The sequence below is a fragment of the Pogonomyrmex barbatus genome, unplaced genomic scaffold, assembly GCF_055798465.1.
Source record: "Pogonomyrmex barbatus isolate J1 unplaced genomic scaffold, ASM5579846v1 scaffold17, whole genome shotgun sequence".
Taxonomy (NCBI): domain Eukaryota; kingdom Metazoa; phylum Arthropoda; class Insecta; order Hymenoptera; family Formicidae; genus Pogonomyrmex; species Pogonomyrmex barbatus.
This window is the reverse complement of record NW_028297113.1, coordinates 5,540,195-5,565,952: the sequence shown is the minus strand read 5'-3', so window position 1 is coordinate 5,565,952 and position 25,758 is coordinate 5,540,195. Positions and strand designations below refer to the sequence as shown.

The following is a 25,758-nucleotide window of genomic DNA, read 5'->3' as shown; positions in this document are numbered from 1 at the left end:
ACACACACACACACGCGCGTACTCTCTCTCTCTCTCTCTCTCTCTGTCTCTCTCTCTCTCTCTCTCTCTCTCTCTCTCTCTCTCTTCGCAAGGGATGATTCACCGCGAATAACTCTGATTGCCAGTCTCTCACTTTTCCGTGTTTTTCGAAAACGGAACTCGTCAGCGGTTCTGTATGTTCCTTTTACGAAAGAATCTGCAACCACCGTGGAAAAAATAGCCACTTTCCGTCGCGCTGCGCGGTATTCCATCTGCAAAATACAGTACGCCCGAGGATAGTTTCTTGCAATGATAAAAAAGAATTAAAATGTACTGTGATACAATAAAGCGATTTAGAAAATCATGTACCATCGCATTTTTTGTTAAAAAGGAGAAGAAAAATTATCCAAATGTCTAAAAATTTTGAAATAGAGCTAAGACTTGCCGAGATAGTCGGTTTTTTTGTTATATAATGATATCCGTTTAATAACATCTAATAATCCGTACGTTTTCCCGTTCTCCTAATTTTAATTGGAGAGACGATTGAAAATTTATGCTCAGCTATTCCCAGTTGATCTTTTAAAAGGAGAAAAATTATTAATTCTTTCGTAGTAATTCAATTATCAAAAAATTTTGAAATAGACTTACCAAGAAACAGATAAGTTTCTTTGCGCAACGATATCAAATGTTTAATAACATTTAATAATTTTTACTTTCCCATTCTCGTAATTTTGATTGGAGGGACGACTGAAAACTTATATTCAGTCGATCTCTTAGGAGGAAAAAAATTAATTAATTCTTTCGTATTAATTCAATTACCAAAAAAATTTTTTAAGACAGAGTTAAGCAAACTTGCCAAAACAGACAATTTTTTTTTTTCCGCAATAGTATCCGTTTAATAACATTTAATAATCCGTATCTTCCCGTTCCCGTGATTCCGATCGGAGGAACGACTGAAAATTTATGCTCAGCTATCCTCAGTCGATCCCTTTCCTTGCCGACGTTATCCCGGCCGGGATGATTTTCCGAATCGTTCCGCGGGCCGGGGGGATGCGCGGGGAACGAATAAATTACCGGCAACACGTGAACACTCGGCGACGTAGTCAGGGCTGGCCGTCGGTTGAGTCGCGCGAAATCCTCATGCATAATTTTCCGCCATTCTATTCGGACGCGCGTTTACACGCGCGCGGACGTGTGCGCCGGGCGAGCGGGGCGGGGCGGGGCGGGGCGGGGCGGGGCAGGACGGGGCAGGACGGGACGGGCGCGCGAGGGTGGAGGAGGTTGCGCGCATTCGCGAGCGTATGTACAATATACCCGTCCGCGTGGGTTGAAAACGCGCGTTGACCCGCGCGTGCATCCGCGTGCACGCTCTCGCGTGCGTCGTTCAATGCAAATTTCCCGGCGCAAAACCCGGTCAACCGCGGCCACGCTGTATGCAAACTTGGCTACGTCGTACCGACGTGAGCCAGTCGCCATATATAGGCTGTGGATGCTACTATTCCTGATGCTACTACTACCGCTACTGTTGCTGCTGCTGCTAAAGCTTCTGCTGCTATTGCCACTATCACTATTGCTATTGTTGCCGCCATAGATATGATCGATTCTTCCGTGCGATTGTACCGTCGAGAGACGTATTTGCACAGAGAGACAAAAGCACGATCTATCGGATGCTGAAGTTCCGAATGCCGAGATCAAAAAGTTCGAGGTATTATTAAAGGGAAAAGGAAATGAAAAAGAGGGGGAGGGATTTCGTTTATTCATTTCATTTTGAAAGCTTCAGCATTTTTAAAATTTTATCCTTTGTCTTCATTTGTACTTTAATTCGAATTCTACGAATTTGATCTCGAATAGGTCTCTCTCTCTCTCTCTCTCTCTCTCTCTCTCTCTCTCTCTCTGTCTGTCTGTCTTTCCGGTTACATGAAGCCTCGATTTATTTCCAGGAAATTCGATGTTGTCTTATCGTAAAAAATAATTAAATGATATAATCTTCGTTTTCGTATTACATTAATGTTCCAAGTCTCTCCGTCGTCTTTGATGTTTAAAAGATTTAATTGCAATCGCGTCGAATATTCCAGAGGTAAAGTCCACGAAATCGAATCCGGCCGGAAGTAACGATATGACCCATGGTCTTGCGCATTCCCGCGTGTATATGGCGATGCCATATTGGAAACTGATTAACCGGTCGGATATTATTGAAGTGTTCTCCATCTTGATTACGCGGGGCATTGACGAATAGTGGACACATTTCCGATGGTCATCCCACCTGAGATCAAAGTTAATTCAGGCTGCCATGGTAACGTCTGGTCCCGAGTATCGTGGATTATTGGGGGCTATTAATAAAATCTTGATCATGCCGAATACACGCGATTATTCGCAATCACGGTCGTCCTTCCGGTAGAATGACATATTCGTGTCGTTTTATTGAGTTTCGTACATTATCACGAGTGCACGAGTAATTAATTAACGTTATCAGGAACATTACGTTGAATTAATTATGAACAGTCAATATTAGAAAATATCATTAATTGCATTGTGTGATTCTCTCATGTCGCTGATAACGGTCGATCATCAGATCGTCGAAGGAGAGAAGAGATAATAAAAAGTACTTTGCGCTTCAATAAGCTGCTAGAGGAATTTAAAATATTTCCAATGCGTTATTAAACAATTTACTTGAAGAATCTCATAAACAACTTGCAACTTTTGAAATTGTAAAGAATATAAAATTCTTCTTCGTTTTTATTTTTATTTTTTTTTTTTTTATTTTTCATACTCGAGACATCTTATTATTATTTTAAATTAACTTGAATAATATTATAATTGATAATAATTCGAGAATATCTATGTTAAAAAAGTAGGTAGCGATTTTTATACTTTGATAAGGGTAAGGCTAATAATATGTATAATTATATTCGCCGGTACTCTCGTACCTATACAGCCGGTGCTATTGACCGCATCAGCGGTCTGTCGTTCCGCAATGATGCATCCTAAAATGCATCGTACTCCGGAGCGGCGTTGGGTGCGCGACCGCGATAGCGATAATCGACAATTCGCCATTATTTCGAACTTGAAAGCCTCCGCTGGCAGCATTCTTGTGGATCGAAGCTCGATATCGATTAGTGGAGATTTTGATTCTGGTCTAGCAGACCATTAAACACGTTTGAGCCAACTCAAACTTTGTACTATAACCCGGAAACAAAGCTCCAAATTAAATATAAAATTCTAGTATTGTTACATAATTATTCCTATCTCTCGTCAATCAACGAGCTCGCATCTACGAATCTTGTCGTGAATAATGAGGATAATTGAAAGGAATTATTTATGTCGAAAATTTCTTTCTCAAAATTTTTCTCCTAAAATACGTTGTGAGATAAAGTCACGTTGATTAAATGTGCGAATAAATTACTACGTCTAATAATCAGTGGTAATTAATAGTTTAAATATAAATTATTCAGTGAGATACAAGAAAACGCTATTTCAAGGAAAATCCTCTTTATGTCCTTCTCTCTCTCTCTCTCTCTCTCTCTCTCTCTCTCTCTCTCTCTCTCTCTTTCTCACGCTAAATCTCGTGATAAGCCTTATAATAATCCGATTTGCTTCATTTTACGCATGCTTAAGGATGTCACCAACGCGACGCAGCGCGAGAATCCGCATATCGAGTCGCCCCCCCCCCCCTGTATCAGGGGGTTACGGGGGGTACGCGATTCGTCTATCGACCAATATTGTCATGTGGGAAATGAACGGCCGTGTGTTGAATAAACATGCGGTCGTCGCCGCCGCCAACTGGTACTTGAAGCTATTCGCGAGCACGCGCATGCAAATGTCCATCACATCCACGATGAAGATCGTCCATGGCGGTTTCTTTGTTAGATTTCTCAAAGTCCCCGACTTTGCGAGACTAATCAGTTTACGAGGAAAACGCTTTCTCTTCGAGAAAGATAACAGAGCTTTACGAATAAAAGTCCTTTTCATCCAGTTCCTATTCTTAAGTCGTTTAAATAAACGATTCGAACGAACGAAGCAGACCGATCGATTTTGCGAGTAGGAAATAATATATAAATAATAAATAATTCGAAGCTTGTGCTTCGCTATTGTTCGATGTCTCCTAAGCCAGCTTTTTCTTCTCTTTTTCAGGATTGTCAGTTTTACGATCATGATCATTTTACCACAGTCTAACATCGTCGAAAACGCGGTTAATCACGATTGCGCGCGAATTAATTATCAAGAGACCGGTCACTTAACACTCGACATACATTCCGAAGTTAAGATTAATTAAAACGCGGAATGCGTTCATACGAACCGTTTTAGGCTCACTATGTAAAATCTCGTATTTATCATCATAGTGATGTTCCTCTTCGTTGAAACTCATTCGAAGCACATTGAATCTCAATGTTGAAATTATATCTATCAGGGTTTAAATCAAAATTTTACTTTTTATCTTAATTTCAACACACGTTTATAAAATTGTCTTTTATGACTTATTGATTGCGACCATTTCTTTGTTTTAATAATTGTAGAGATGTAATGCGGCACTTTAATATCCTTCAATATTCATCTCGTTTTAAGAAATAATGCGACAATGTAGGAGCAGTTCGCGATATGAAAATCGAATGGTAACGCAGCAATCTTGTATAGAAATAAAACAAACACAATAACTAACTTTTTATTGTCTCGGAGTGAGCAACATTCTGTAATGCAAATTTTTTGCTCGCATCGATATTGACGAACGTATGTCGTTATTAAATCTAACGAATTTATCTGAAGAATAAAATATATTTAATTGAGAAAATTTATTAATATTATTCTATGCTTGAATTCTTGTGTTTTGAGAAATAATTGATACATGTAAATTATTTTTGAAATAAAAATTAAAATAATCTGAAATTATTCGTTTTTAAAGCTCTTCTTACAGCTGTCGCAATTGATTTTTATTTACGTTGAAACGTCTACAGGTCTTGTAAAGAAATTGCGAATCGAATGCTTTTTTTTATGATTCAATATGTAAATATTAGATGATGCATATTTTTACTTAGGAATGGATATTTATGGTATAAAAAAAAAATCGAAATGTCTTTTGAGGGAATTTCGAATGGAACTTATTGATAGAGAGCCAAACGGAGCTTTGCAGGCGTTTCGCCAAGCATTCTATAAGCATCGGCTCGTAACAGCGCGTATGCGACATTTATGATGCCATATACACTGCGTTATGGTAGTCTGTCTCGACACACGTAGATTAGACGTTTTACTAAACTACGTCGTCGTTCCGGGAAGGCGATTGTTTCAAAATGCCGATTATTTTAACAGACAGGCCAACGGATAGCAGATGGGTTTACCGGATTATACATTAATATCGAATATTCCCTGTATTCGTAATACGCCCTAATAAATAAATTTGCGATATCGTAAAAAAAAAAAAAAAAAAAAAACCATCGACGTCGCCGCGTTTTAATATTAGATGAATAATAATACACATTGGCGGAACGTTATTACGCTTACACGCGTGTAATCGTCGTGTAATCGCAGACACTTCGACGGGTGCATTTAAATTTGTTTATCAGCGTGATAATTATGCAAAATATTGAGATTATTTTGGTAAGCTGTGTTTATTAATTAATAACCGCTTTCATGTAAAAAGGGATTACGAGGAATATTGAAATTATTATTAATAAATTATTTTAGAGCCGATCTCGAAAGGTTGTGCGAAGTTGTCGCGGCGTAAACAAGAGGAGGAGGCTCGAAAAATCGGCGAAGGTCCGGACGGGCGCGAAATTCAATAAACGAACCCATTCAGCGCTTATCTCGCGCAACTTGTAGGCATGCCGCGCCGCACAATACGGTCCGCTGTTTCTACGGGGGCACATAGGTGTATCAATGGCTGCACGTATGTATGTATGTATGTATGCATATGCGTAGCTCCTCTATTCGTTCGTAGAAATGCTCGTTTCGCGACATAACAAAGTCGGGGTTCTCAACTCGCGAGAGGGGACCGGGCAACCGTGTAATAAATATAGCGGACAAACGGAAGGAACGAATCTCTCGAGTTTCGAGTTCCATCCAATCACCGTCCAACGCTCTCCCCTCCCCCCCCGCTCCTTTCCCTCCTCACCCGTCGCGATCGATGACGCTCGTCGAACTGTGACTTCGGGAATCGAAAAGATCAAGCGTTATTTTATTAGAATATTAATTACGCGCACTACAATTAGACGTGATAATCCGCGTGAAGGTGAACGCATCGTCGGAAATTCTGATTTGGGGCGCGAGAGGCGGGGGGGGGGGGAGGGAGAGACGGGGTAGATAAAGTGACGATCTCATTAGCTACCGTCGAATCATGCACGCCGCGCTAAATGGCCATCCCTGCGAGCACGCCGTCGGTGTGTGCCGCTTCCGAGAGCGCGACTGTAGAAGTGCGTGCCCGCGCGCGATTCGCCCGCGATACGCACTATTATCGTTAATGTATGCGGCTCGCGTGCACGCGAACTTACACCAGCGAAGTCGGTTATCAATCATCGTTGAAGGAGGGAATACGTGCCAACAATGCCGAACAATGGGTATTCCGAGACTGAACTGCGCACAATATCGACGTTACTCGTCTCGCGACGCGGATTCAGCGAATGTTTTCGAATGTTGTCGGCGCGCCTGTAAGCTCGCGTAAGCTTTTCGCTCGACTCGTTAGTATTCAAACGCATTGGAAATTACATTTGTATCGTTTTTTTTTTTTTCCTTTCTTCTCTTCTTTCGTCGCTCTTCTCCGCGCGCGAGCCCGCGCCGCGGTCGTCCGCGCCTTTCGTAACCGTCGCTTTTTTCGTTTCCCTCGCCGCCGCCGCGTTGTAAAATACATTCAGACGCGAAGGATAAAATTTCCGCACTCGCGACGACAGAATTTAATTTGCCTTTGCGGTCGGCGTTGTCGGCGTTGTAGAAAAAACGATCGTTTGTGGGCGCGCCGTTTGCGGGCGCGCGCCACGTCTGAGTGGCGTAATTCCCGCGATGCGAGAAGATCGAGTTCTTTGGAAATCGCCCTCCCGCTGTCGCAATCGAGATCGCTCGTCCGCGGTGTATTCGTGTATTCGTGTTTCCTGTGTATTCGTCCACCGCGAATAAGTTTCGCCGGCGAAATCACCCGGAAGGAGGGTTTTGTGGAGATTTGCGAGGTGTCCCGATACACAAGCTGAATAAGGTTTTGACCTCAAATGTGCCTTTTGCCGCGCGTTCTAAAAGAGCCACGCGGTACGTTCGTAATCGATATTACCATCTACCACGATTCGCCATTAATGTAATTACGGGCCTCCATCGTAAAGCCAGGCAGACCTACGTTGATCAAATTTCCAATATTCGAAACATTATACCTTCCGATCGGATTACCGTGTCGCGTAGATTTGGAATTACGAATTGATTTGATAACGAATAGATTCGCCTGCAGGTATCCATTTTGGAAATATGCATCATCGTTTGGTTAAGCTGCCCGGGAAATTGAGTTTTGTTTAGAGTTTCGCGTCAAAGGGAGCGCGCGGCGTCTATTTTCGCGTGCATAACGTAAATGGTAACAGTTATTGAATCACAAATTTCAAAGTTCATCCACGGCATGGCGTATCATAATCGGCAACGAAAGAAAGGGACGGGAAATTTATGTAAAGCGAGTTTTAATTAAATGTTTCCCCGGTGCCGTTTTCCTGAAAATGAAAAGGGACCTAGGGTTTTGATTTCGTTGCCTCGTAAAAAGACGTCGCGGTTTCCTTCGTGTACGTTCGAGTCTCTACGTGGGGAGTCTCGCCGTATCATTTCGATGCCGCATTTTGACCCCGTTTGCGTTTCAGTGTGACACCGCAAATTTCGCTACGTAAATCTCATTTGCAAAATTGTACAGATGCCCACGGTAGAAGGCGCATTTTGCCGAGCTTGATCGAATCTGCGTATCGAGCGGTGTAATTTGTCACCACAGTTTTGTTATGACTAATGACATCACGTCCGGGTGGTATTCATATCGTCCGCAAAAATCTGAAAATCGCATTCACGACACTTACGTTTGATGGAAAATCACGTGCACAGGTGACGCGATAATTCCGGGTCTGAATTTATCGCGCGAGATTTCGCGGAGGAGAGGGAAGGGGGGGGAGGGGTAACCGCAAGGGCGGTGAAGAATCGTTTCTTAAATTTGCGTCGACGGCCGTGGGGTGGAAACGATTCTTTGTCCGCTCTCGTCCGTCTCTCCCTCTTTCCCCGCGTGCCATTAATTAACGCTGGATTAATAACGGTAATGTAACCATACCTGCCGCACGCACGTTTAAAGCGTGATGCACGATTTCGGGGAGCCACGGAATTTCCCGGCGTGCTCGCCTTTCTCCGCGTAAGAGATTTATCTGTGAAGAGGGGAAAAAAAAAAAAAAAAAAAAAAGAAAAGAGAAAACGGACGTGAACGAGGAGGCGAGAGAATAACGTGGGTGTGTTGCATAGACCTCGGTGAGTCACGCACAACCCTCGTACGCAGAGGAACAAAAACGGAATATAGGAAAGTAACGAGCCGGGGATTCTACCTTGCGGATGATATTTATCGATTCGCTTAAAAGCACGGCCGCGTGCCTCCGTCGCTATATATATTTAGATCGTGCTACTCTCCACTTAGGATCGTTTATTTTTCTTTTAACGTGTCGTCGGAAGGGGGAAAAGAAACGAAGCGGCAGCAGACGACTTTAAGGTCACGCGATATCGTCGATGTCGTACGTGTGCGTTTTCCACGGGGTGAAACAACGCGACGAGGTGGTGCGGCCGACACGAGGGTCGATGCGATAATATTGGTCGTTTTACACTTTATCGACACAAATTGCGTCGTCATTACCCGTAATGTTATCATTTGCGGCGAACTCGACAGCTTGTAAGTGCATTTTGTATTCCGCGCGGTAAGAATTTCGCGTCGCGTAACGACTTCCGTTTCGTACGAGGGGCCGTTCCATTTCTTCATTGTATTACCTCCCGGTAGATTCCTCCGGGTTTTCAATAAGAAAACGACCCGACTTGAAATCCATCGAGGAATATTAATGGCGGAAAAGGAGCACGCAGCAGACCGATATTCTTTGCGTTTCTCTCTGTCCTTCTACTTCTTTTTTCTTTGTCTTTATTATGTTCTATTACATTCGGTAATGATCTCATTACTAAGGACGTCTGTAGCTTTCGTTTTTAAACGAAAAAGACCCGACCTTCCTTTAGCCAATAAAGCGTGATACATCGTCCAAGTTTTAATGAAGGCTATCTAATTCCGCCATCTGCGCGGGATAAAAATTAAAACTTACAGCGAAACGTCAGGACGGCTATAATCGAATTGTCGTGGAAAGTTTCAGCTTTCGCGCGCGTAACCAGATTTATTTCGCGGAATATCCGTGACTAAGGGCGCCGATATATGATTCAATTTAATATCCGATATCCAATTTAAATCGTAACGTACATACGGATTAAAACGAGCGTATTGCCGGCGAAAAATTGCGTTCGCCCTGCGTCGACGGCGGCAACACTCCGTGACTGTTTACGAAGGAAAAAGGAGAAAGAATGCAAAAAGCTTGTTATCGCCGTGCAACCGAGTTCGTGATTAATTCGCGCCGTAAATGATATGTCGCGCTTTTTAAAAAAATATAATCTGCGGACTCTGCCCTCCCGCCGCACCCTCCGGGAGGATTTGCGCCCCTGTCATAGCTTTGAAAAGCATTCACGCGAGCTTAACCCTTTACGCTCCGCATCGAGTTATTTTATACATATTTCGCAACGTGTCACCCACATACACACACACACACACACACACACACACACACACACACACACACACAGAGACACACACACGCGCGCGCGCGCGCGCGCGAATAAGATTACCAGCAATGGATACCATTAATAATTATTCGGATACCATCGGATACTTTTATGTCAGTCTTTACGAGCGCGTATTTTTCCACTCGGAAAAATTTTCAGAACGCGACGCGTTTCCATTCCCCTCGACCGTCGTGGAAAGTCGCGAGATACATCGGATCCGATTCTGCCCGCTAAAGCTTCACGGTTGTTTATGCGTCTGGGTCAAAGCGTCAAAATACACGGAACGTTCCTGGTAGCAGGCGGTGTTTGAACGGCGCGAAGTTTTGGCGAAATCGTTATGTCGGTAAGTCAAACAGCGACCGAGCACGAAGCCGTCGTCGTGGTTCGGCGAAGTTGGCGATGAGCCCGGCTTACATTTTCGCTGATAGAGATAGAGATAGGCGGAGAGACAGATAGATAGGCGAGCGGGTAGGTATGTATCACGCGAGGAGCAGAAAGGGAGAGATGCTGTGAAAGAGATAGAGATAGAGAGATAGACAGAGATAGACAGAGAGAGAGAGAGAGAGAGGGGGGGAGAGGGAGGGGGGGAGAGAGAGAGAGAAGAGAAGAGAAATGCGAAGTGGCGAGGACTCGAAAACCAGATTCTAGGACCGCGCTTAGTAAGAGACTCTGACGTAGTGGTTAATTAACACGCTATACTGCGGCAAGCTGCGCGGGATTGACTTGTCTGCGGCAATTAACGCTCCTATAGTTTCCGCAAAAATAGTTCTCTGCAACGCGCGATTTATGACGAACTCACACACTCCGACACTCGGATCGTCGCAAGTCATCGCGAATATCAAGATACCGATGACAAGCGGCATGGAATTTTAACGCGAATTCGCGCCATTTAAGATGAATTTCGAGTGTTGCTGGCAAACCGAAGAAACGTCGGCCGATCGGTAAATCGAGGTTGACGTCTGGTCGAAACGGAATTAGAAGTGACTGAATTTGTGCCAACTCGTCTTTTCCCTTGAATTACCATCACCGATGGTGTCAGATTGTCATTATCTCTCATTGTGAATTATCGTTTGGCTAAGGCGGTAACGCGTCAAATTTCGGACGACGTCGCAGACATCGCAGACAAACTACCGATCATTTTCGAGAATTTCCGAGTGATTAATAATAATCGGGAAAATAATGCGGATTAAAATATTAAATTTCATGGCGTATACTAATACTAATTGGAAAAATTACGATAAACAGAATTTATCGAATAGTTATCGAATTATCTTTCTTTGTTATCCATATTCTTTGTAGCCGAAACAGCGCGATAGACAATGGAAAATGCAACGTATAAAGAGAAGTAAGCAGAGAATGTGTAAGCAGAGAATCAGACAAACGAGTCGATTAATTAATCAGGAGACGTACAGCAGATGGTGCATAATATGGAGCTGCAAGACTGAAAAGGAAAGAGAGTAAATGAAAGTGGCGGCAGTTGCAGCAAGCGTCGTTTTTAGTCGAAGAAACCAGTATACATTGCGAGAGTATTTGTTACTCTGCGTAGAAACAAAATGATCTTTGTTCTTTAGAATATTTTCACTTTCATATAAATTTTAGATTAGGATTAGGATTATGCATTATGTGTTAATTCAAAGAATGGCAGGAAATCGATCTGAATTCACGTGTCACGATTCGAATGAATAAATAACGATGAATAAAAAGAAAGTGTAGAAAACATATTTGTTTGAAGTTTATGAATCGTTAAAATAATGGCGAAATTAAAAGCAACACATTTTTGTATCATTTCGGGAAGAATTTTAAAAAATTTTGAGGATCTTTTGTCGTTTTGCTTTTAAAATACGCCACTGGGTTGCGACGATTTGAGCCTCTACCGCCGACGCCGACGTTCTTAGCGAGCGGGGGAGCGTCATTACTTAATTTAGATTAATTTCAGTTCTCTTGCTTCTGGCTCGTCGCTCGTGCAGCTCAACCGTCTCTCGCGAGCGTTTCTCGAAAAATTTTCTAAGTGACTTCCGGCGCGACTTCAGACAGAAATATCAGGACGCTTTTATTTGACGTATATTACAACGGTGACGTCATGACACCGGGGGTGACAACGTGGGGACAATTCTTATGACACATTGTAATTTCAAACATATTATACAACATAATGTTGATATAACCGTTCGATAAGTATCGATTTAAAGCCTTGAAATTTGTATGCACGCACATCCATCTTCATATGCAGCGTATAAAGCGTCGATATTTCACCGGCTATAAATATCGCAGCGAACACTGGTATCCGGTGTGACGCTTAACGCGATAAATAAAAGAACATTCGTGAGGAGAAATTCTCGAATGTTGAGATCTGTCGGAAAAGAGACATGGATCAGATAATGTTTCTTAACATAACGCGCTCGAAATTTTAGCTTGCATGATACTGCAACAAATACATGAACGATATTCGTTGTCATTGAATGCTATTGCAAGGCACTTTATTTGACATACATTATTGTAAGATATCTCAACTATAATTTCCAACAGAGCTTATATCAACCTGTCCGCTTTTCTCGCTTCAATGAGAGATGTTTGGAATTATAATGGATGAAACGGCTAGATATACGGCTGGAATAAGATACGATAGAGCGTATCTTATTTTACTAGACAACATACCGATTAAAACAAGTCTCGTTCCGGATTCAAGTTCACGGTTATCCGATCGGGATAACTGATAGCGCCGAGTCCAGTCGAGTCGTCTAATCATTCTTGTTTCGCTTGGATTACTTTCGCCGAAGCGAAGTCCAGGCGAGTATCGGCTGATATCGTTACATTCTAAACTTACTTTCGTTCGAGATAATCATATTTTTCTCAGGATAGATTGATTAACCGAAGCTTTTAAAACATATTTTTTCAACATCGCAGCAAATAATTAAATATTTATATATTTATTATATTTCGTAAAGAAATTTTTATTGTTGCATATCTACATATAAATACGACGAAAACATTTTTTACTATTTTTGATCCACATCGATGCGCGATATTTTTATATTAAAAAAAATATTTTTTCCTTGGAAATTTTTTTTTTTCATTTTTTCTCAAGAATTTCTTTCTTTTGAAATATTTATATAGATTAAATTTTAAAAATTATTTTATGGTTATTCAGTTGTACACAGATTTGGATCTCTTCGATAAATCTGCAATGAAACGTTTATTTTAAGTGTACGTGTGTGCGCGCGCACATGGCGTAGAAATAGGTGGAAGTTCTATGTGACTTTATAGTTTCGCTAAACAGCTAATTGATTTACAACGATTTACTTAAGATAGACTTTCCCGGGACTAGGCGTGAGAAGTCTAATCGCTCGTTCGAGCAAACGTTTCTAGCTGTTCATCCGAATGATGAACGGTGTCAGTTGTGCCAAGCGAGTGTCGCCTACGTTAAGATAATTCGCGCGATCGTAGGCGTACGTTCTCGTCAAGTTTCAAGACTTCTCCGTTTCAGCGTGCCTCAAGGAAACTTCAAATGGGAAATCTCATTCATAAGAGAATCCTTAGTAGTTTCCATAAAGTTTCCGCGCTGGTGACGCTTACGCTTTAACAGTACACAACCATCTGGTATATTAGAGGGTTATGCTCGACGATGAAAATCAGGATTCTATGATGCGAAACTCTAATCGGAGGAGATCCACCGGCGATGTGGACGACACGCGAACATGCAGCGGGCTAAGACCCATAAGTCTTCGTCGAGACTTTACAGCGGCGCGAAAAGGCTTCTTGGTCAAACGGCGGCCGCGATAAATCTTAATTCGCACGTTGAAACGCGGCGTTTAGCGTTTCACGGGTCGGATGAGATATGGCCCGCTCGCTGTCTCTCTTTCTTTTTCTCCTTCGCGTCGCGAGTGTTGTTCCGGGATCTGAAACTGCGAAATATATCGACGGAAAATTCGCAGGGGAGAGAAAGAGCCCTCCGACACCTCCCTTTCTCTCTCACGACCTCATTTGCGTACTTTATTATCGGGCGACATCGATGAAAACGCTTTATTTCCGTTGGATGGCTCGATAGGGTCGAGTAGATTCTCAGCCTTAAATCAGCTGATGATGATATGAGTCACCGTCTCTATCGACTTTGCTAATATATGGGGAGGGGGGGGGGGAATTCAGATTTGCTTGAAATCTCACTGAGTATTTTGTGATGGATCTCGAGTGATGTACCGATACGTCAGCGTCAATTTTTACAGTCTCGATTTTTTTTTTTATACATTTCTTTTACTTCAATAATAAATTATTAAATTTTTATTTAGAAAAATATTTTATTCAAAATATTTTTTGCGCATGTTACATTTTATTTTATTGACATGCGTTATATTTTTGCAAAGTAGGGTTCTGAGAAATTTGTTTACTGAAGATTTACAAGGCGCTTTATTTTTGTTACGGGAATGAAAGCAACGGACGACCTTGGGTAGATAGCGTGATATCATAGGTGGTTCGATAAAATAAGAGGTAATTTGCAATAATCGTGTTGCGCCATTAAAAAGATTAAATTATAGTTGTTTGCTTAAATATAGTTGCTTTCTTCCCAAACGATCACGACAGTTTCTGAAACAAACGTTTTAATTTACTCGTCACTTGACAGGACCGACTTCAACCTTGAAGGAATAATAATCGTCAAGGTGTATCGATCATAAGCAGGAAATGAGCACATTACAATCAATCGACCACATAACAAATATGAAGTCGCATGATTGCCTTGGATGATAGCGATGCATGATAAGTACTTCTTTGTAAACAGGACATTAATAACCGCATACGGGAAATCGATAAACAATATTTTCACACTTAAACGCGACGTCTAAAAAATATTGCGCGTCATAAGTTTTATTATGTGCTTTTTTAAATTAATTTCGTTATAAAGGTTTTCCGAGGACAAAACGTTAGGCATTGGTTCAAGGCATTGGGTAATTCGTTAACTCGAATTAAAGCGAATTAGTGTTCGCCAAGTATATTGTGAATTATGTCAATCGATATTGGCGCGATCGAACGCGAAAGCGGTATTCGGCTAATTTGGAATTTGAATTGTTGTGATCTCGCACGGCCCAGAATTTACTCTTCCGTAAGTTCACAAATCAACTGAATTTATCGCAATAAATTCGAAGACTCCCTCGCTCCAGTACCTTCATCCGGTACCACTCTATTCCCCGACGATGAATTGGGTTTTCAAGCCAAGAACAGGCCCAAATAGGGAAGCTAAGCCGCTCTCCCTTGGCAGGGAAGGGCGGGGAGGACTTGCCCTCGTCGAAATGGAAAGTAACGATCTGACCCCGTCCCAGGAGGGAACGTTGAACCCGAACCTTCTGTCCTGCGGTATCTTACATTTTTAAGCATAGTCGTATGGTCTCTCTCTCTCTCTCTCTCTCTCTCTCTCTCTCTCTCTCTTCCCCCCCCCTCTCCCTCCCGCATCCGTACGTGCCTTTGCGCTGATGCATAGCAGGTCAGAGAAGGAGAGACGAACATCTATACGCAAACGTTCACGTTCACGTGCACGTCTGTGGTGTACATGTGGTGAGCGTGCAATCGCTCGTATTGTGAGTGTGCGCGCAAAAGATGGCTAGCTTTCGTCCTTTGTACGAGCATGGGATCCTGTGGGTATGTTCCCATGCAAATACGCAGGGCCGCACGATCCACCGGTTCCTTTGTCCCGCGCGACCGTCAGCCGTCCGGCCACATATTCACGTCTATATCGCACCTTCGAAATGAGACTGACGTCGCGAAATACCTGTTGTCTCGCGGCGAGAGTAACTGACACCTAACGCTGCGAGAGAAAGCTTCATTAAGTTAACGCGAAGCTCCATTAGCTTTACGATAATTTTTTCGGATTTTTCTTTTTCTTTTTAAATTCACCTCTTCCTCCAGGTTGAGATGAGACACAGTTTTACGTACCAGATTCATAGCCGCGAAGTAATGCTGAGTAATACAGCTATTTATAAATAAACACGTACCAAGCGAGTTATTTCTTCGACAATAGTAATTGTTATTCTATGCAATTACATAATTTGTACGGTGGTGCGCTTAATAACGTTCTTCTAAACACTCGAAAGTGGTTTTTTTTTTTTTTTTTTTTTTTTTAATCATACGTTGCACAACAACGCGAGGTCTCACGTGCGCGTAATGAGTGAATTTCACTGATTAACCGGGTGATACGCGATACGTCGCTTTACGGCCGTTTCTTGCACACGACAGGAACGATTTCGTTATCGAGTTTCGTTTGATGCGCTCCCACGAAATTTCGCTTTCCATCTCGCACGTGTGCGCCGTGTACTAATCTGCGAAATTGCGGCACGATCATAGTACACGTACCGTACCTTTCACACCTCGGGAATCAATTCTGACGTGTATCCGATATAATGAAACGTGATTAAAATGTTCGACTCCGGAGTCAAAAGCGTAGGCCCGAGTAATCGAGGAGTCAGAAAGTGAAATTGATATTGCTTTAGATATTACACGGAAATGAAAACTCTTATGAAATTCTTATTATGACTGAGACGTTGAGAAACATCGGTGATGAACAACCGTGAGGCCACATCAGGGGCATTAAATGAATTAAAAAAAAGAAAAAAAAAAAAAATCGGTCTCTCGAACGGATCGTAGCGCAATATTTTTTGTGTTGTTACATTTTGTGACGGTTCGAAGAACGATTCATCTCGTTAGAGTATCGAGCGTTTCTGGATCTGCGCGCCGAGGGGATAGAACTCTTCTCGATCATCAACAGATCGAAGCATTCATTTCCATGCGAATTCTCGAGGGCATCTAATAGGGGCATCGGTCCAAATCCCTCTCGGGACCCGTTGTCAAAAATACGCAGGTCCGCAGCTAAAAATACACCCGCGGGCGAAAGTGTGTACGTAGGAGGAGGGGGGGGGGGGGAGAAGGTGGAGATGGAGAGAGGACCCGTATCGAGTAACACACATTGCGCGTCTCAGAAAAATACCTCGGCATTCAAACGTAAAAGTGAAGCGGCAATCCGGTTTCCGCGCTCGGTCCCGTCTCCCCTCGCCATCAAATGCAAGAGAGGGGGGAGGGGAGAAGGGGAGGCAGAGGACTTCGTCTGAGAGGACCTTTATGCGCGTTGATCGCAGACGCGGTTGAGGGCCCTTCTACCTCCTCTCCCTTCCCAGCTCTCTCTCTCTCTCTCTCTCCCCCCCCCTTTCTTCTGTTCTGGACAGATCCGCGCTCTTCTTTCCTTTACACAACTTGCCATCCGACACAAAGCTTCGTTTCTTCGCAATGTACAAGGTCTCCCGTTCATTTCCCCGGACACCCGGTGTTCGTCCCGCCTCGTCCCCTTACCGTTTTACTACCATCCTCGTGTTCATCTCTCTCGTCGCTCTCTGGTAACATGCGCTATCCTCGTTCCGTCAATTCGCTCCTTCCTCGGGGTCCCATCCGCCGTTCGTCCTCCCCCCTCTCCCCTCCTCCCCCCCACCACCGTCTCTTACCTTGCCGAGCCGTGTATTCTTTTCGCTCGTGTGATCGTCCTGCGCGGGTATATACCGGGTGAAACGAACGCGCAGCATGGAATTTCCTCTGCTTTCTTTGTTCTTTGTTTGGGCGCGCGATGAATTCGTATTCGGAAAGCGAGATCGATTCAAGGCAATGAATAATTTCAAGGGGATCATAAACGAAATTGATTGATTATTCGAAATTTATTTGATTTGATTTAGATGTAGACTGTATTTATGGATAACATTAAGGAATCTTATGGAACGTACTGTAACGTACTGTTGGGTGTATTTCGCTATCTTTATTACACTTTGGTGATTTTCTTCGAATACTGATAGCTATTTTTGTACGTGGTCTGTAAAACAATTTTTTTTTTTCACGAAAAGGTTTAATCTTCAAATATTATTATAAAAATAATCTGGAACGATGTGAATTCTTACGAGTTATTCCACGGTAACTGTCATGAATAACGCATCGAACACGCGTAATTCTCACTGGATACGTCAACTATTTTCAAACGATAGAATATTACTTGTTGAAAATAAAATCGAAATTTGGATTATGTAAATACAAACAGGATCCGTATTATGCAAATACAGTCAAGATGTGTGCTATGCAAACTCGTATTATGCAAATGCCCTCGGCGGAACATTTATTTCCACTTTCCTAGGGAGGGGGGGGGGAGCGAGAGTATTCTATGCTTACGCATTATACAGCTATAACATCCGCGCGATGATTATTTACCGCGCGTTACGACGAATTAAATTGCAACAAGCGTTCGCGCGTGCATTAACACCGCGATTCGCAACCGCTTTCCCGCGCCGGGGGAGTCGAAGGGTGAATAGCGCGTAATCGCCAACGGAATATCACGGACACCCCGTATACACCCTGGCGCGCCTCCTACATCGTTCCCCGACACATCGGCAGCGGCTGCGGCGGCAGGCGGCGATGATACATCGAACTCCGGATGAGCGAGAAGGACGGCGTTAGCGACCGCGTGGGAAGCGCGAGCGAGATCGCGACGGATCGAGCCGCGTCGGCTGTTGCCGGCTGGCAGGCCTGGCCTCCCCCTTCCCACCTCGCCGTGTTCTCCCATCTCATGGAAGCCTACATTCCCCCTCTACCGCCTGGAGCGTCAGTTGCCCCGCGTCCCTCCGCCGAGTCGGAGTCGTTGTGTCGCTCCCCACTCACGTTGGTAACCCCGCGCCGCACCTGGCCCATACGCCGCGCCGCCACACTCGGTAAGCCTGCCCTCCTCCCTCCTCCCCCCTCCCTCTTCACGCGCCATGCCTAACCTTCTCTCCCGTCTCCAACGCGTCTCCCTCCCTCTTGTCTCTCCCGCTCTCGCGCGGCGATGCCCATGATTCGTAGCATAGTTTTTAGCATTGCTGTTTTTCGCTTTTCTTTCTCTCTTTCTTTATCTTTACATATCTTTCCCTTTCTCGTTGCTCTTCGGTACGCAATTTTCAGCCGGATCTATCACGCGCGTACACGCGTTTTCGTGATCGCGCAACGCTTCGGAATCTCGAACCGGTGTATTCGACGAATCTCCTTCCTCTCTCTTTTCTCTTTTTCCCTCGCTCTTGCATTGTAGATCGCGTTTTATCTTTGTTTGGCCCCTGAGCGCTCCGCGCACCTACGTCCTCCGTGTCCCCGTGTTTGTTTTCCTTTTTACCATCTCACTTTCTCGCGGTTGTTTATCCCCCTCTCTCTCTCTCTCTATATATATATATATATATCTCTCTCTCTTTTACTCCGGTGTTTACCCCCGGCAAAACGGACGATCGGTTTAGTCGTATGAACGGCGTATACAACGTGTGACGCGATCGTACAGTCGGTTCTCGGTAGACCCTCGTGTGGGAGAGAGAGCTGGAGTGAGAGGGGCAAACGGATAGAGAGAGACGGCGGCCGCACGTAGCTTGTAGGGAAAGGTGGAGAGAGGAAGGAGAGCAGTAGCTAGCCGGTGGTGCGTCGTCGTCGAGCGCTTCCTAACCTCCAAAACGGGCTCCTCGCGACAACCGACGCGCGTACATACGTACATACAAAGCAGAAGAAGCGACGCTTGCCACCTCGCGCGCGCAAGTGTGTGTACATGTGTGTGTGCGTGTGTGTGTGCGCGCGCGCCCGTCTTTCCCGTGACGTTGCCTACGATTCATAACGAGCGCGCGATCCTCCGCAGTCGCCGCCGTCGCTGCCATCCTCGTCATCGTCTTAACTTTATAACGTTGTGCTTCTCGCGTGTGTGTTTCACCGCGTCGGTCTCCGCGACGTGACGCGACGTGACGAAGAAAGTCCGCAAGTCCGAGACGGAAAAATCTGCGACTGCGAAAATCACATCGCGAGCTCTCTTTCCTTCGAGATTTATTTGTCGCGTGTGTCGCGGTTTGTGAGTGAAACGAACACGAGGGAACGACACCGTAGTCACGTAATCCACGGATATTCCATCCGGAATTCGGCTGGACATTCCTTCCATCGCCGCCGCCAACCACCGCCACCACTAGTTGGGAGCCTACCGTGGACACGGTTAGTACATTTTGGCGTACCGACGCCGTATCCTCGGCGGCGATTCGCTTCGCCCGGCGAATTCGGCGGCACGTTGAGCCGAACGTTTCTGCGCGCGCGAAACCGCTGCGCGCGCTCCGAAATCCGCGCGGATCTTCTCCCTCCCCTCGCGGCGCGCGCCCCGCGGAGTCGCGAAGGGCGCATGTCCGCGGTACGCGCGTTGAAACCGGCTGCTGCGATTCTAACCCCCGCTCGTTTCCGCACGTGCTCGCACGAATTTCCATCGATGAGTCAAATCTGTGTCGTCACCGTCTCTCTACCGGAAACGCTCGGAAAAAAGAAATACCACCGGAAACCGCACGGACAATGAAATTCGTGCGAGCACGTGCCAAACTTTTCGTAGCATTTTAGTTGTACTTAACCTTGACCAGTAGTCAGGTGGGGGTTGAGGGTTCAGAGGTATCAGATGTATTATTTCATTCTTGTTACTTATCGAATGTTAAACAAAGATAAAATGGTATCGGATGAACTCGGGTTTTCTGAGTATATTCTTAAACGATCCAGGCTAACAATTATTTGCCCATAATGCATTCTTGCTAAGAATTTTTTCTAATTATTGAAATAAGTTTATGCGATCTGTTAGGCAAAATCTATGAAATAAAATATATTTAAAATAAATAGAAATCGGTGAATTGAATAAGATAGAACATCAATTTGATAGCATATAAACTTTAGACTCGAGAAGTACGCTATCAGGGCTATTGCATTATTTTAACCATGAAAATCGTTGTCTGCTAAAATTTTTTCTAACTATTTTTGTTAATTATTCAAATATAATGAAAAAAATTGAAAATAAAAAATAACGTTTTTTTAAATACTCATCGAATTGGCGGATATGGTAAAGCGATATACGTTCAACGCTATTTGTTCTTGTGTTAATAAAAAATTTTTAATGAAAGCTATGTTTAGATATGATGGAATCTCATAGCGTACATATATATTCTTTACGCATAAATATTTTATTCCTTTCGTGCCTGTTACGTGACAATATAAATATCCTGATAACCTTAAACGACGGTTCATTAACGTTCATTAATCTTCACTTTTAACAGAAGTCTACAACTTGTGTCCGTGTATATACTTCTTTTCTCACCTATTTGTCTCGTATCTTTCCGTGTGAAATGCCATTGAATATTTATGTCGCGTCTCCCGGTAAATAATTTTCTGCCGTCTCGTGAGACTTAGTTAGAGGCAGGCAGCCACGGCTGATTCTTTCCACGCACAAGCGTCCGGCATTGTACAAACGTATCTCGCGTAACAATCGTTTACCGGGAAAAACGCCGCCGCTGACGTCGTAGAGTGACGCGTAGGTGACGTCGGAGCGACGCCGACGACGGGCGGCGATCCGACGAGCGTTGGCCAATATCAATCGCGGATCTTCGCGGCTACTCGCGCTCGCGGTAACGAGCCGACGTGGCCGCGAGCAGCGGCGTGGTTTTTGCGAGGCGGTGGGCGTAAAAATCGCTGCCATAAACGGAGTCCGGTTTGGCTGCCGGTGGCGCATAGTTACGCGCGGCTTATCGCGGCGCCGCATTGCGCGGCGCAACGCCGCGTTCCTCGAACCCACGACGGTCCCGTACGTGCGCCGCCGCATGCATGTGTGTGCACCTGGCCTACGGTACTCCGGCCGTGGCACGCCAGTCGGATCGGTACGCCAGGTTCTTCAGGATCGTGAGAATCGCCGTCGCGCGGGTCCCCGCGCCCGCAGGCAGCCGGCCGCCTCTGCACGCGACTTCGGAGAGAGCCATTCACGAGAGCCGCTCCGCGGAGAGACTCCTCCGGAGAGCCTTTCCGATTTATTCCCGGTGTTTCTCGTGCCGACACGACCCGCACCTCGACGAATTTCCTAAGAATGCTTTAGCGACGGCCTAATGGCTATCTTGGATGTCCTTTTAAGGAGTCAACTTATATGCTGAGCGGAGCTAGGTAGTGTTGAGAGATTTTTTTATTTATTTTGACACGCTAAATTGCTTTTAAACATTTTCCTAATGATTCGATGCTGCTTCAAAGATATATGATTTGCTGCAAAATTCAGCACTGTTATACGAGTAAGCTTTGAAATTGCTGCACTTTCACATTTGATATGCGAGGTTGAAATTTATATTTTTTAGGCCTCGTGCCTCGTCAAGCAAGATCCGTCACCGTCGTCAATGATGCTATTGTCAATAGAAACTAGGGCTGCAAACCGGCAATCAGAGTACCTCCTTGCAAACCGAAAGCGAGTCTCGCGAGCGAGCGAGTGAGGCAACTTGCCGCGCGTAATTGCTTCCTCGGGAATTAGAAACCACACCTTTTGCGTCGCCGGTCGCCGGTTGCCGGTCGTGGACATAATAGGAAATCCACTGTAATCGCGATTAGGTATAGTTTCCCCATGGACAAAGATGGTAAAGGTTGTCGTCGGAATCGATTGCAGCTTATCTATTAAATTCATAATGTCATTAATGTCTATTGTTTATTTCCAAGATTACGAAATTTTTAATCCAGCAGCTCTATATTTTTACATTAAATTCGAATTAAAAATCGAAAAGATTTCTCTCTCTCCCCCCTGGTAATCTTTTTATGTCGCGCGTCGAAAGGGTTCACGGTTACTTCGCAATTCACGCCATATCTCGACCTGAAATTCCACGGCCGGTGATATCGGCCGTAATTGTGGCCGTGATCCGAATATCGATGACTAAGACTGTCTCGGATGTATTTTTGCGCCGCGAATGGTAATCGCGGCGACGTTTCGCGAAACGTTCGAGAGAGCTATTTTCCTCGATGCACTCGCTGACACCTGCGCCGACGCGATGCCGCGATATTGCATCCGAATTACGATTAGATCATTTTCGTCCGTGTCGCGTGAGAAACCGGTTCTCGTCACAGGTTCTCCCTCCTTCGTCGAGTTGCCTCTATCGTCCCGCTGAAACCGAAATCGAAATCGCCGCGGTTCATCATTATGCAAAACGCGTTTTGCAATTCGAGAGGAGTCGAGTTCCTCGTTTAACCTCGAATGCTTTCGACGTATTACCGGCGCGTATTAGGCACGGCTAGGCTTCGCCTTTGCCGCTCGCGCGAAATATTTATCTAACGCGAAAATCTGTTTCGTTGTCATCCGACGAATTTGTGCTGAAATACGAAAGGCGGAACAATTTAATTCGATAAAATTTAACGATCCTATTTTACTTTTATTTTTAAAAATCAAAAAAGCCATCTGACGTTGTTATATTGCGTTCCGTGATCACAAAGAGAATTAATGATTACGATATTTAATAGAAGAATATTAATAATACCAGGGAATATACAGTTTTATCGCTATTGGATAACCGGCGATGAATTTTATCGGTTAGTTATAGAATTATTATTGAATTTCAAAGAAGCGCTGACAGGTTGCGAAAACTCGTTTGCTGATATTTTATAGCTGCACCGCGAGCACTGCGCACGTTAGGTGTCTCATTTTACCTTGATATCGATCCGACGTGTCATCCGTTTAATCTTTTCTTTCTTTTTGTTCTTCTTCTCGTCGTTTAGTGTTAAAGCACTCTGGCCGACGTTTTCAGGACGTATCATACTCGCAATTTATGGGAACCCTATGCCGAGAATGTTGAGCATGCGCCGGAACGATCTTAGGGACCTACGAGGCGACTAAATGCTTCCCATAACCGAGATATTAAAGGATTTATTAAGCGCGGAAGGTCAATTTGGTCTCGCCACTTTTTTTACAAGTTAATAACCTTTTCTTCCGCGAATCGGACGCACTTACCGTTATCTTAATTACGACTGTAATCCTCGATTTCACGTCATAATTATGTTGTAATGTAAATTTGTCTTTATCTTGTTGTTTACTTTCTATACTGATATGGCGTAACAGCTCTTTCGCACGCCAGTAAAGACGCGAGAAGTTTCCTTTAATCACGACGTGTGCTCTAAAATTCGAAACACGCGAGCGACAGGTTTTTCTTTTTCTCAATGACGCGCTTAAAATTTGGCGCTTGTTCATCTTGTTTTACTTTCTTGTTACACGCGAATGTTTACATTTCTCCTTTTCTCTCTTACACATCAGGCGGAGCTTATTTATTAAAATATTCTCGTTAGGTCAGCGCGTTTTCGTGATTACCGGATTTATAAAATTCCAGATTATTTTTTAAGTGACATTTAAGTGAGACTACCACCCGCATGATGCGCCTAGCTCTTTTGATCATCAAGGTCGTTCGACTTCCGCAAAGCAATCCGTCAATTTCTTCCTCTCCGCCGAGCGCGTGGAATATTTCCTTTCGAAGTTCCCTCTCCTCTATTTTCTTTACGTCGGACTTGGAACACTCGTATTTTGGGTTCGCGAGGCGTATCATATTTTTCCATTCCGACGTTTATGGTCGACGTGTCGCGGCCTCGTCGATTTTTCTTCCCGTGATTCGAGATTTGTAAGCACGAATTATGCCCGAGAACTCCTCCCAGGAGGCACCAGGGGACAACGGGATTCCCTAATAAAAAGATTTGATACGCGTAACACTCGGCACCGAGAACATTTTCTATATTTCTTTATTTTTTTTTTTTTTTTTTTTTTTTTTTTTTATCGAATCTTGTTTTCACAATGTGCCTTTGTTAGACGTATGCCGCTGAATAATTTCGCTCAGATTCCAGGGAATTCGCATATTTATAGACGTCGATCTGGATTCTTTCCAGCGTCTGTTTGTGATCGCATCGGCTGTCGATCGATGTGGCATTCGTTTTGCAACGTTTCGCAAAGCGGTTGTCTGGAGTAATAAAAGGGCGATTCTTCTCCGATAATCGATTGCTCGACTGGTATTCCCATGCTCTCTCTCCCTCTCTCCTTTTCTTCTCCTCTGTGTGATTTCCGTGTTTCGCGATTTGCGGTTTCCAAACCGCCGGCTAGCTTTCCGCAGAAGAGAGTAGCATCGGGAGAGGAGTAAAAGAACTCTTTCTTTGTCTGTCTCTCTCTCTCTCTCTCTCTCTCTCTCTCTCTCTCTCTCTCTCTCTCTCTCTATCTATATGATTCTCTTTACCTCCGTCGGAGTCTTCCGCTCGGGTAAACATCTACCGGAAACTATCCCGTGGAAAAATAAGCAACGCACGGGTTTGCGTGGCATTGACGTGATGTTCCGCGGGAGGTGATACGCAATTTCATTCGGCATGAAACGAATGTAACTTTAAGAGCCGGCCATCACGCGAGAGCCTCTTAACTCGCGCATGCATTCGCGTTGCGAGTAAATGCTTTTGTTTTAACTGCATATTGTAAGAGCTATCTTTATCTAATTTTGTCTATCTTTACTCCTAATATTTCCCGAAACACGGATGCAGCACGTTTGAAATGATTTCTCTTTTTTTTTTTTCCCCCCGCTTCAACGTGAATCAGTTCTGCCGAAATATGTCCTTTTTTTTCTTGTCCACGAGAAGGAAGGGAGGCTTGGTGTTTTTTTTTTGGGCGTGTCTCCGAGAAAGCCGACTCCATTTTCCTGGCGATTGAACGTCCAACGGGGTACTCGTAACTCATGTCGCGGGAAATTAATTAATTAAATCGCCCTCGTTGCGCGCGGGATGATCGATACTGAAAATTAACTGCCGCCGTAATACTCACGGCGCAGGCCCGTCTGTCTTTCGTGGAGAGACGGCCTGTCGTCGACGGGGACGACAAATTAACGGGCTAATAATCATGAATACGCGCAGCCGATCGTACGATTATTCCACTCCAGCTGTGCCAATGCTATTCGTGCTTATGTAGAAAGCGCTTGCGGTTTTATTTCGAGATCTTCGCGATGCGATCTCCTCTCCTCGCGATATCGAATGATTATTTGATGATTATTTGATGAGATTGCCACCAAGTGGAAATTTGCCGCATTTTTATAGAAAAATCTATCTGACTTTCACTTTCATCCGTTTTGTCTCACGTTTAGACAGATTGCGCTTTTGCGGAATTTCACTTGTATTAAATATCAAGTCGCGAATATATGC

The 25,758-nt window shown here is 44.2% G+C and overlaps 1 protein-coding gene across 8 annotated transcripts in view; it reads left to right on the top strand.

Annotated features, from left to right (window-relative positions):
* The window catches only part of heph (polypyrimidine tract-binding protein 1 heph), a 366,198-nt gene that overhangs the window by 65,305 nt on the left and 275,135 nt on the right, over nt 1-25,758 (top strand). Inside the window, exon 1 of one of the 8 annotated variants that reach the window (XM_011646794.3) lies at nt 18,992-19,770. The exons of 6 other annotated variants lie outside the window; for them this stretch is intronic. The gene's annotated coding sequence lies outside the window, so the exon portion shown is untranslated. Of the gene's footprint in view, nt 1-18,991; nt 19,771-21,279; nt 21,736-25,758 lie in introns of those variants that run through there. One more of the 8 variants, XM_011646795.3, reaches the window with a different exon arrangement.